Here is a 10,039-nt window from a genome sequence, read left to right as displayed (position 1 = left end):
TGTAGCTTTTAGCAAGAGGCTTCAGTTCATCAGCACATGGGCCCCTCCGTTAGCCTGCTCTGACATGGCTTTCTCAAGAGTAAGTAATCCAAGAAAGACAGAAAGAGGGCAAGTGGCAGTGAGCATGCCCAAGACAGAAGCCACAGCCATTTACATCATTTCTGCCATATTCTATTGGTCACACAGGCTAATTCTGGTACCATGTGATGTGGGCTACACAAGGATGAGAATACCAGGAGATGGGTATCATTGGGGGTCATATTGGAGACTGGTCACCACGATCAGTGACTGTGGATTTAGATACATCTTCCTAGAGTCTTTCAGCACCTATTCTCATTTTCTCCTAATACTTTAATCGCATTACAATAGTGTCTAGATTAATATGTATCTCATATATCTTCATTTCTGTTGCTGCAAGATCTTAACTATATTGCAAACCACAGCATGCTCAAAGGCTGAAAATATATACAAATGTATGTAGATTTCTTTCTCAAATACAATAAATTGTGTTTAAGACATGAACTCCTCATGGAGAGCTCACAACTTATTGTCGTGCTCCTATTCTTGTATCGACCAAAAATTATGTAACATTTTTAAATGTTATTCTGATTAGCAAATCATTATGACTAAATGGAAGCTGACACCTAGCCTCCTATAATGAGATTCTGTGGAATCATAAATGAATCAACACGATTAGCTTTGAAATGACAATTTTGCACCTGATGTATCTGCCTGTGTTGTGTATCTATGAATAGTTGTATGTACCACATTTAAATATTCTCGGGACCTCCTTGGCAGTCCAGTGGTTAAGAATCCGTCTTGCGATGCGGGGGATGCCGGTTCGATCCCTGGTTGGGAAACTAAGATCCCACATGCTGCGGGGCAACTAAGCCCACACAGCACAACCAGAGAGCCCACGTGCCACAGCTAGAGAGCCCACATGCCGCAACTACAGAGCCCACACACTCTGGAGCCCGCACGCCACAACTACAGAGCCCATGTGCTCTGGAGCCCGTGCACCACAACTAGAGAGAAGCCCGTGTACCGCAAGGAGGAGCCCGTGGGCCACAGCAAAAGATCCAGCGTGCCTCAAGTAAGACCCAACACAGCCAAAGCTAAATTAATTAATTAAATAAATATTATAAATAAATAAATATTCTCCCAAAATTTTCCTGTGGAGCACATTTTATAATGTTGCATTGAATCTAGGAGAAGTTGACAATGGTGCTGACATTTATCAAGAACTAAAGAAATATGCATTTATGCTTACTGGAGGGCACATGGCATAGTTCAGTGGTTCTCAGACGTCCATATACAGCAGAATCTGTTTAAGAACTTGTTTAGAATTCATATTCCTTTGCCCTAAGCCCAGGGATTTGTTTTGATACATCGGAGGGAGCCATGTGATCTGTATTTTTAACAAGAATTTTTAGGTGATTCTGATATAGGTAATCAGTATTTAATATTGTACTCCAAACATGTACCTAAATATAGCATAGATGTTATCAGGTCCCTTTTAATATCCAAGTAAAATGTCTCAAGCTCCCATCTTCTCTACTGTGGAAATCTGTCACCATATCTCAGCCTCCAGCATTTCCAATGGTTCCTTAAATGTGATACCAAAAGCACAAACAACCAAAGAAAAACGAGATAAATTGATCTTCACCAGATTTTTAAATGTTTGTGCTTCCAAGAATACCATCAAAGAAATGAAAAGACCACCCACAGAATGGGACAAAATATTTGCAAATCACGTATTTGATAAGGGTCTAGAATCCAGAATATATAAAAATTCTAATAACTCAAGAACAGAAAGACAATTATCCCAATTAAGAGTGGGCAAAAGATCAGAATAGACATTTCTCCAAAGAAGATATATAAATGGCCAATAAGTACATGAAATAATGTGGGAAATGCAAATGAAAACCACAATGAGATACCACTTCACACCCACTATGATGGCTATAATCAAAAAGACAGACAAAAAAAATACAAGTGTTGGCAAGGATGTGGAGAAATTGAAATCCTCATATGCTCCTAGTATTACTGTAAAATGTGCATCCACTTTGGGAAAGTTTTGCAGTTCCCCCAATAAATTCAACATAGAATTACTATATGACTCAGAAATTCCACTCCTAGAGGCATACCCAAAATAAGTGAAAACAGATGTTCAAACAAAAACTTGTAAACCAATGTTTATAGCAGCAGCACTCACATTAGCCAAAAGGTTGAAATAACTCAAACGTCCATCAACAGATTCATGGATAAACATAATGTGGTACAGCCATACAATGGAATATTATTCAGCCATGAAAAGAAATGAAGATATGTATATGTATAGCTGATTCACTTTGTTGTAAAGCAGAAACTAACACACCATTGTAAAGCAATTATACTCCAATAAAGATGTTAAAAAAAAAAGAAAAGAAATGAAGTACTAATTCATGATACAACATGGATGAACCTTGAGAACATTATACTAAGTGAAAAAAGCCAGACACAGAAGGCCACATATTGCGTGATTGCATTTATATGAAATGTCCAGAATAGGCCAATCTATAGGGGCAGAAAGTAGATTAGTGGTTGCCAGAGGCTGAGAGATGGGGGAATGGGGAGTGACTACTAATAGATATGGAGTTCTTCTTAGGAGTGATGAAAATGTTCTGGAATTAGATATTGATGATCAACGGACAACTTTGTGAATACACTAAAAACCACTAAATAGTAAACTTTAAAATGGTAATTTTTATGGTATGTAAATTATATCTCAATAAAATTTTTATTTAAAGTTTTTCATTTAATTTTTCCATTTTAGTTTGGCATGCCACATGAAAATTAATAAAAAATTTCAAATATTAAAGTGAGTATTTCAGACAATAAGGCACATCTTCACAGTTGTGTTTTGAGGGAAGGTATTTGCTAATGAGAGTTAATTCAAAGCTTTCTCCCTTCTTCATTCTGCATTTTATCCATCATCATCTTTTTTTTTTAACATCTTTATTGGAGTATAATTGCTTTACAATGGTGTGTTAGTTTCTTCTTTATAACAAAGTGAATCAGCTATACATACACATATATCCCCATATCTCCTCCCTCTTGCATCTCCCTCCCACCCTCCCTATCCCACCCCTTAATTGGAAATGTTTTCAGCTCTATCTAACAAAAAATCTCTGGCCAACAGTGTTTTAGATAGTATTTAATTATATTTCGTAACTAGAAGTCTGGAACCAGGCTGTCCTAGAGTTGCTTTTGGAGTTCAGTGATATCACAGTACTACTGTTGGGTTGGTATCACTTCAATTCACTCGGCCATTGTGTTGTGATCAAAAGATTGTTGCCACAGCTCCAAATACTACACCCTTACACCAATATCTGAAAGAGTACGAGGCAAAAAGGAATTTCTTCTTACTCGGCTCATGCCTTTTTTTTTTAGAGATAAAAATCTTTCCCAGAAAGCCCCATCAGACTTTTACGTGCAAGAATTAGGTAACGTGCCTACACCTAGACCAATTACTAACAAATCAAAGGGTAACTTAGAACAATCATGATTCATTCGCTAGAGCTGGAATGAAACTAGGGGGTCTGTGTTGTCAAATGATTGGAAAATGCCTGCCACAGAGTAGCCAAAATCTTTTGCCACAATGTGACTGGTCTCAGAAAGACTTAATAGTTCCTAATAACTCTGAATATAGTACTGACCTCCTGCCTCTACATAGAGGACCCAAGTGTTTGAAGAATAAAACTGATTTCTTTCAATAAAAATGACTGGTGATTTTTCCCTGATTATTCCATTTTTTATTGGTCTCTCCTATGATTTCTTTAAGTATGAATAGCCTATATCCAGGGCCAGATCCAAAGTTTGTGGGGACTGAACTTATATACAATTTGTGGAATCCTCTTTAAGGAAAATAATATACAATTAAGTTCAGAAGTGAAAATTTGTTTAGAATTAGGATATAAGTCACAACAAATTACACATTTCAATAACTGACAAATACCACAAACATCACAAAAATCAGGACAAATAACACATTTTATTACTCAACTGCCTGACATTCATTTCTTGAATGCATACTCTTGGTCACCTCTTAAGATGACAATTATTTTGTAAATTTCATTGTCTATAGAGAGACTAAAAAGATAATTTAGTTTTTCACAAGATCAAAACTGGTGCCTTTTCTATTATTGTTAATAAATATGCAGGCTTCCCTGGTGGCGCAGTGGTTGAGAGTCCGCCTGCCGATGCAGGGGACACGGGTTCGTGCCCCGGTCCGGGAAGATCCCACATGCCGCGGAGCGGCTGGGCCCGTGAGCCATGGCCGCTGAGTCTGTGCGTCCGGAGCCTGTGCTCCGCAACGGGAGAGGCCACAACAGTCAGAGGCCCGCATACCCCCCCCAAAAAAAAAAAAACTGAATAACGCATGTAACTTCATACAGACATATTCACTGCTTATAATACTGCTATAGATAAGTGCCCTACAAACAGAAATTTTGATAAATTATATTTCATATAATTTCCATAAAAAATGAAAAGAAACATATGGTCCTTTTATAGACACATTTTCAAGAATATTGCTGATAGGAGAGAATATTTGACTAGGCTCTGGTGAGAACCAAATCCTTTGCTTATAATTTTATATATTTAATGTTTGGAAGACTTTTGCATAGACAAGCTTCTGACTTCATACATTTCAAATCTTGCTTATCCTTCATTGCATTTGTATTTCCAGTGCCAGCAGCTATAGGGTCATATTCATATCACAACACAGCTTTAGCTTTGCATCTTCATGTGGTAGGCACAGAGGTGACAGGAGTATTCCTGGAAGCCACTCCTACCCTGGGGCAGCTAGTAATAACTATACAGAAAAGTGACTATGAACCACATAGATAAATCCTACTAATGCCAGACTAAATGATCTTCCCCTTAGCCAGATCTCTAATGTGCCTGTGGCTACACCAACCCCAGTCTATACAAGGCAAAGGGGGTGGGAAGACAAAGGTGAAATATAGAAATGGAACTGGGTAATGGATGGAGACTGGAAGAGTTTTGAGGTGCATGTTAGAAAAAGTCTAGATTGCCTTGAAGAGAGTGTTGATAGAAATATGGACATTAAAGGCAAACTCTGGTGAGGACTTAGAAAGAAAAAAGGAGAGCTGTGGATAAAGCTTATATAATCTGAGAGATACACATACATCATCATGAACTGAATGCTGGTAGAAATATGAATGTTAAAGGTGATTCTGTTGAGCTATCAGATATGAGAAACATGTTATTGGAAACTGGAGGAAAGGCAATGCCTGTCATAAATTGGCAAAAATTTGGCCAAATTGTGTTCTAGTGTTCTGTTGAAAGTAGAACTTGTAAGTGATGAATCTGGATATTTAGCTGGGGCAATTTGTAAGCAAAGTGTCAAAGGCACAGCTTGGTTCCTCCTTGCTGCTTACAGTAAAATGCAAAAAGAGAGGTAAATTGAAGAAAAAATTGTTAAGCAAAAAGGAACCTGAACTTGAAGATTTTGACAATTCTATCCTATGCCTCCCCCCTATCGTATTTTGGAAGCAGATAACTTGCTGTTTTCATAGGTTCACAGCTGAAGAGGAACTGTGCCTTAGGATGAATCAAACCTGGAATCTTTCCATATTTGATTCAGATGAGACTTTGAACTTAGAATTCACGTTGGAATGAGTTAAGACTTTTGTGGCTGTTGAGTTGGGATGAATGTAATATGCATGTGGCAAAGACATGAATTTTGGGGATCCAGGGGGCAGAGTATTATGGGCTGAATTTTCTCCCCCCGCCCAAATTCATATGTTGAATTCCTAACCTCCAGTAACTGAGAATGTGACTGTATTTGAAGACAAGGTCTTTAAAGAGGTACTTGAGTAAAAATGAGGTTACATAGGTGGACCTAATGCAACATGATTGGTATCCTTATAAAAAGAGGAGATTAGGACACAGATACGGACTATGTGAAGACACAGGGAGAAGATGGCCGTATACAAGCCAAGGAGAGAGGCCTCAGAAGAGACCAAACCAGTTGACACCTTGATCTCATATTTCTATCCTCCAGAATCATGAGAAAATAAATTTCTGTTGTTTAGGTCACCAGTCTGTGGTACTTTGTTAGGACAGCCCTAATGAACTAACACAGTCCCTCTTAGGACCTTGCAAGGGACCCATCCTAGTAAGGGTCTCTGAAGTTTAAGTTTCATTAGCTTCATGAATATAACCATCTCTGTCTGTATCTCACAACTTATCACTTAATTTGGTTCTGTCTTGGATCATTCATCAATCATTCTATCCAATTCTATTTTAAGTTCCTTGAGGACACTGATAGTTTTCTGATTCTTCAACATCCACCCTTGTCTTGCCCCTCTTATGTCCCAAAATAGAATTGAACACAGTAGGGATCTAACAAGTAACTTTCATTGATTTATTCATCACACCTACATGTAATCTCATGTAGAGTTCTTAAAAATTTATTAAAGAGAGAATTACCATCTCCCTAAGATTAACTTCTTCTCTGCAAAGTCATGGTTATTGTTGTGAGTAAAGATTTTCACATGATACTTTTGTTGAAAGCCAAGGTAATTTTAGTTTTGTAGTAAATACTGTTGTAGGCTGAAATTATGATATATAAAATGCTAAGTACCAGATATCAAATAAATATTTATTAGTAACTAAAAATAAGCAAACTGATTTATATCTAGGAATAAATGTCATGAAAAGAGAACTTCAGTAAGTGATCAAATGAGTATACAGAATCACTAACTTCATGTGTGTTGAGGCCATGGCCTAACCAAACCCCTTCTTGAAATCAGAATCTGAAAATTATTTTTATATATGCAGAATCCTAGTTTCACTTTTTCATATTTTACAACTCTGGTGATTGTAAAAAGATTTTATTCAGAAGGTAAACCGATGCCTCTTTAAATCTAAAAGGATCTATAAACATTCTAAATCCTGTCCATTTGTAATGCATTGTTGCAAATTGTCTTTTTTATTGACGGATTCTTAAAATTGGCTTGATTTCTATTTGCAGTTCTTAAAAATTACTATTGAGTTAATTATTTTCTGGTTAATAATTTAATAGGATTTATTCTCATAATTCATTAAAAGAAAACATCAAGGGCTAGAAAACACAATTACTATTATTGTCATAATGATTTACTTGATTCTCCTGATTGTTTCCTAGGTGTTGTCTTGAGAATGGAGTGTGGGATTATCTGACATATCGGGAAAATCCTAGACATCGCCCTCGTGAAAAAGTAATAAAATGCAGCAGTTCTCTTCCAGAGGAGAAATAAAAAGTTAAATAAGTCCTATATCTCCTAAATATTATGGTTAAGAAAAAAATATAACTAAGTACATATTATTATGTAAGAAAACAGCTGGTAAACTGGATTTTTTAAAGTAGAATGAAATATACAATGAAAATATTTTACTCAATGGGAAGGAGAAGGTTTAAGATGTGTCTTTGCGAACCCTGTCTCCTTTTCAGTCATGGATCAATGTTTTGTATGTGATAAAATATCAAAGTTCATGGGCATCTTGACAAAATGGTTATGGTACTAAGTTTTGCTTGCTTATTTAGCCAACAACCTATTATTGTTGATGATTTCAGATAATAACTGTGCTTAGAAAAAAATCTTGCTTCTGTTTAACTTGCCATGCTAAAGGCTAAAAATGTGTTTTATAAAAAGGTCCTGCCTTGGGAATTCCCTGGCTGTCCAGTGGTTAGGACTCAGCGCTTCTACTGCAGGGGGCATGGGTTCGATCCCTGGTCAGGGAACTAAGATCCCACAAGCCACGTAGCGCAACCAAAAAAAAGGAAAGGGGTTCTGCCTTGATTATCATCATCAATATATAAAAGGGTAGATAATGAATATATTTTCTAAGTTGGGTTCCATGATGTGAAATGCTGAAATAATAAATTTTACTTTCATAGAGTCATGAAACAAAATAGATAGGTGTTGTAATTGTTCTAATTGTGGTTTTGACTAGGGTCCCATTAAATAAATATGGTACCTGACTGTAAATATAGTATATGCTCATCATAGAAAATTGGGAAAACAGGAAAGTTTAAAGCTAATATTCTATATACAGTTGTATCCCATTTTCTCTTTTTCTCACATACTGCATATCTTATGCATTTTCCCAAGTACTTTATAATTCTTTGTAAACATCATTTTCAGAGTTTCTTTTTAATGGTAACTTACAAAAATGGCCTAAATAAAAGGTTACACTTAGAAGTATATTAAACATATTTAAAACTACACTATGCTGAGAAAGAATGTATGTAACCAGAGACTATTATTTGTTGTTTGTTGGACAATACTACATTCTAAAACACTTATCCTTTCTAGTGCTGTTCATTTACTTGAGCTCTCATTTAGGGAAATGAATAACTATGTCTGTGAATAAATGTGTCTAAAGCATATAACAAAAGCATGTCATTAATACTTCCTCAGAAATATTTTAGCTGTGGTGGAAGTGGGAGTAGAGTTTTTTTGTTGTTGTTTTTTGGTTTTTTTTTTTGCGGTACGTGGGCCTCTGACTGTTGTGGCCTCTCCCGTTGCGGAGCACAGGCTCCGGACGCGCAGGCTCAGCGGCCATGGCTCACGGGCCCAGCCGCTCCGCGGCATGTGGGATCTTCCCGGACCGGGGCACGAACCCGCGTCCCCTGCATCGGCAGGCGGACTCTCAACCACTGCGCCACCAGGGAAGCCCAGGGAGTAGACTTTTAATTCGAACTTCCCCTAACTGATAATTATAGCTTCTAGTTAAATTGGTGTAAACATACAATAATTCAAATACTCAGCCACAGGACTTTTTAACACCTTAAATTATGTCTTCCCTAATTAAGGAACTCATTAAGCTAAAGTTTCAGGTAACACATATTCTCAGCACTTCACTGAACTTAGGTCAGTTCCTTGGTTTTATTTCAGGCAGTGTCTAGTCTGAGATTCTCCAGACCAGTTTTTCAAATGTTAGGGGAAGGACTATAACAAATTAGTGAACTGTCTGTCCATGAACCTGTCGAAATTCTTTACCAATAATTAAGAAAAATATCCTACTTTCCTCTTGATGTGGTTTCCTTAGAATAGAAAATAGTCAGAACCTTGAGATTATTTTTAACAAAACCATTTCTAAAGAGAGAGAGAGAACAGGTGTCTTAAAGAGAGAAAGAATTTTAACTTATGAAAGTGACTAAATCTCTCTAAATCTATAAATAGCATTCCAGTCCTCCAGTTGTTCAACTCTTAAAATTTAAATGCTTTTGGCTATAAAAATATTACATCTAATAATTTTGCAGTGTGCTTTCAGTAATGCATTTTTTATTTAAAAATGTCTTAACATTGAGAATGTCATCGTGAATTATGAAACTTTTCTATATTTAATTTTATTTGGTGCCATGGGCTATGAGGAAAAGATTTTAGTGAAATAAGAGCTAATAATAACTTCACTTTAACATTAATTATTTTTCTTTCTTTATTTTTTCTTCTTTTATTAGCTAATCATGATTGAGTGCGCCTTAAATCAGGACACCAATGACACTTTGTTTCCAATTAACAGTAAAAAACTTTGATCCTTTGACTTTTTTTATGAGATGAATTTATATTTTCCAGACTAACATGCATGACAACATAATTCTATATACTTATTAATATTCAACTTTGCTGCTTTAATGAGAGAAACCAGGAGAAATGCAATGTCATCTGCTTATCTAAGGCATTAGTATCTTTTGCTAATATAAAGAGACCAAAAACGCTTTTGAATAATAATAGCCAACATTATTTGAGCACTCGCTATATGCCAGACACTGTTCTAAGTGCTGAATATGTATTTACCTATTTAATATTCAAAACACTCTTATGAGGTAGAAACAATTGAACAGTGAACACAAATAAATATGCCTAGCCTACTTCTAGGTTTAATTTTTTATTGATTCCATGGCTCTATGTTAACATTAAGATGAAACTCTGAAAATGATGCTTAAAAAATATTTAATGACCTGGAAAATATGATTTAATGCTTA

This window comes from Physeter macrocephalus, chromosome 21 (genome assembly GCF_002837175.3).
Source record: "Physeter macrocephalus isolate SW-GA chromosome 21, ASM283717v5, whole genome shotgun sequence".
In the NCBI taxonomy this organism is placed as follows: domain Eukaryota; kingdom Metazoa; phylum Chordata; class Mammalia; order Artiodactyla; family Physeteridae; genus Physeter; species Physeter macrocephalus.
The sequence above is the reverse complement of the archived record's forward strand: the minus strand, read 5'-3'. Positions refer to the sequence as shown.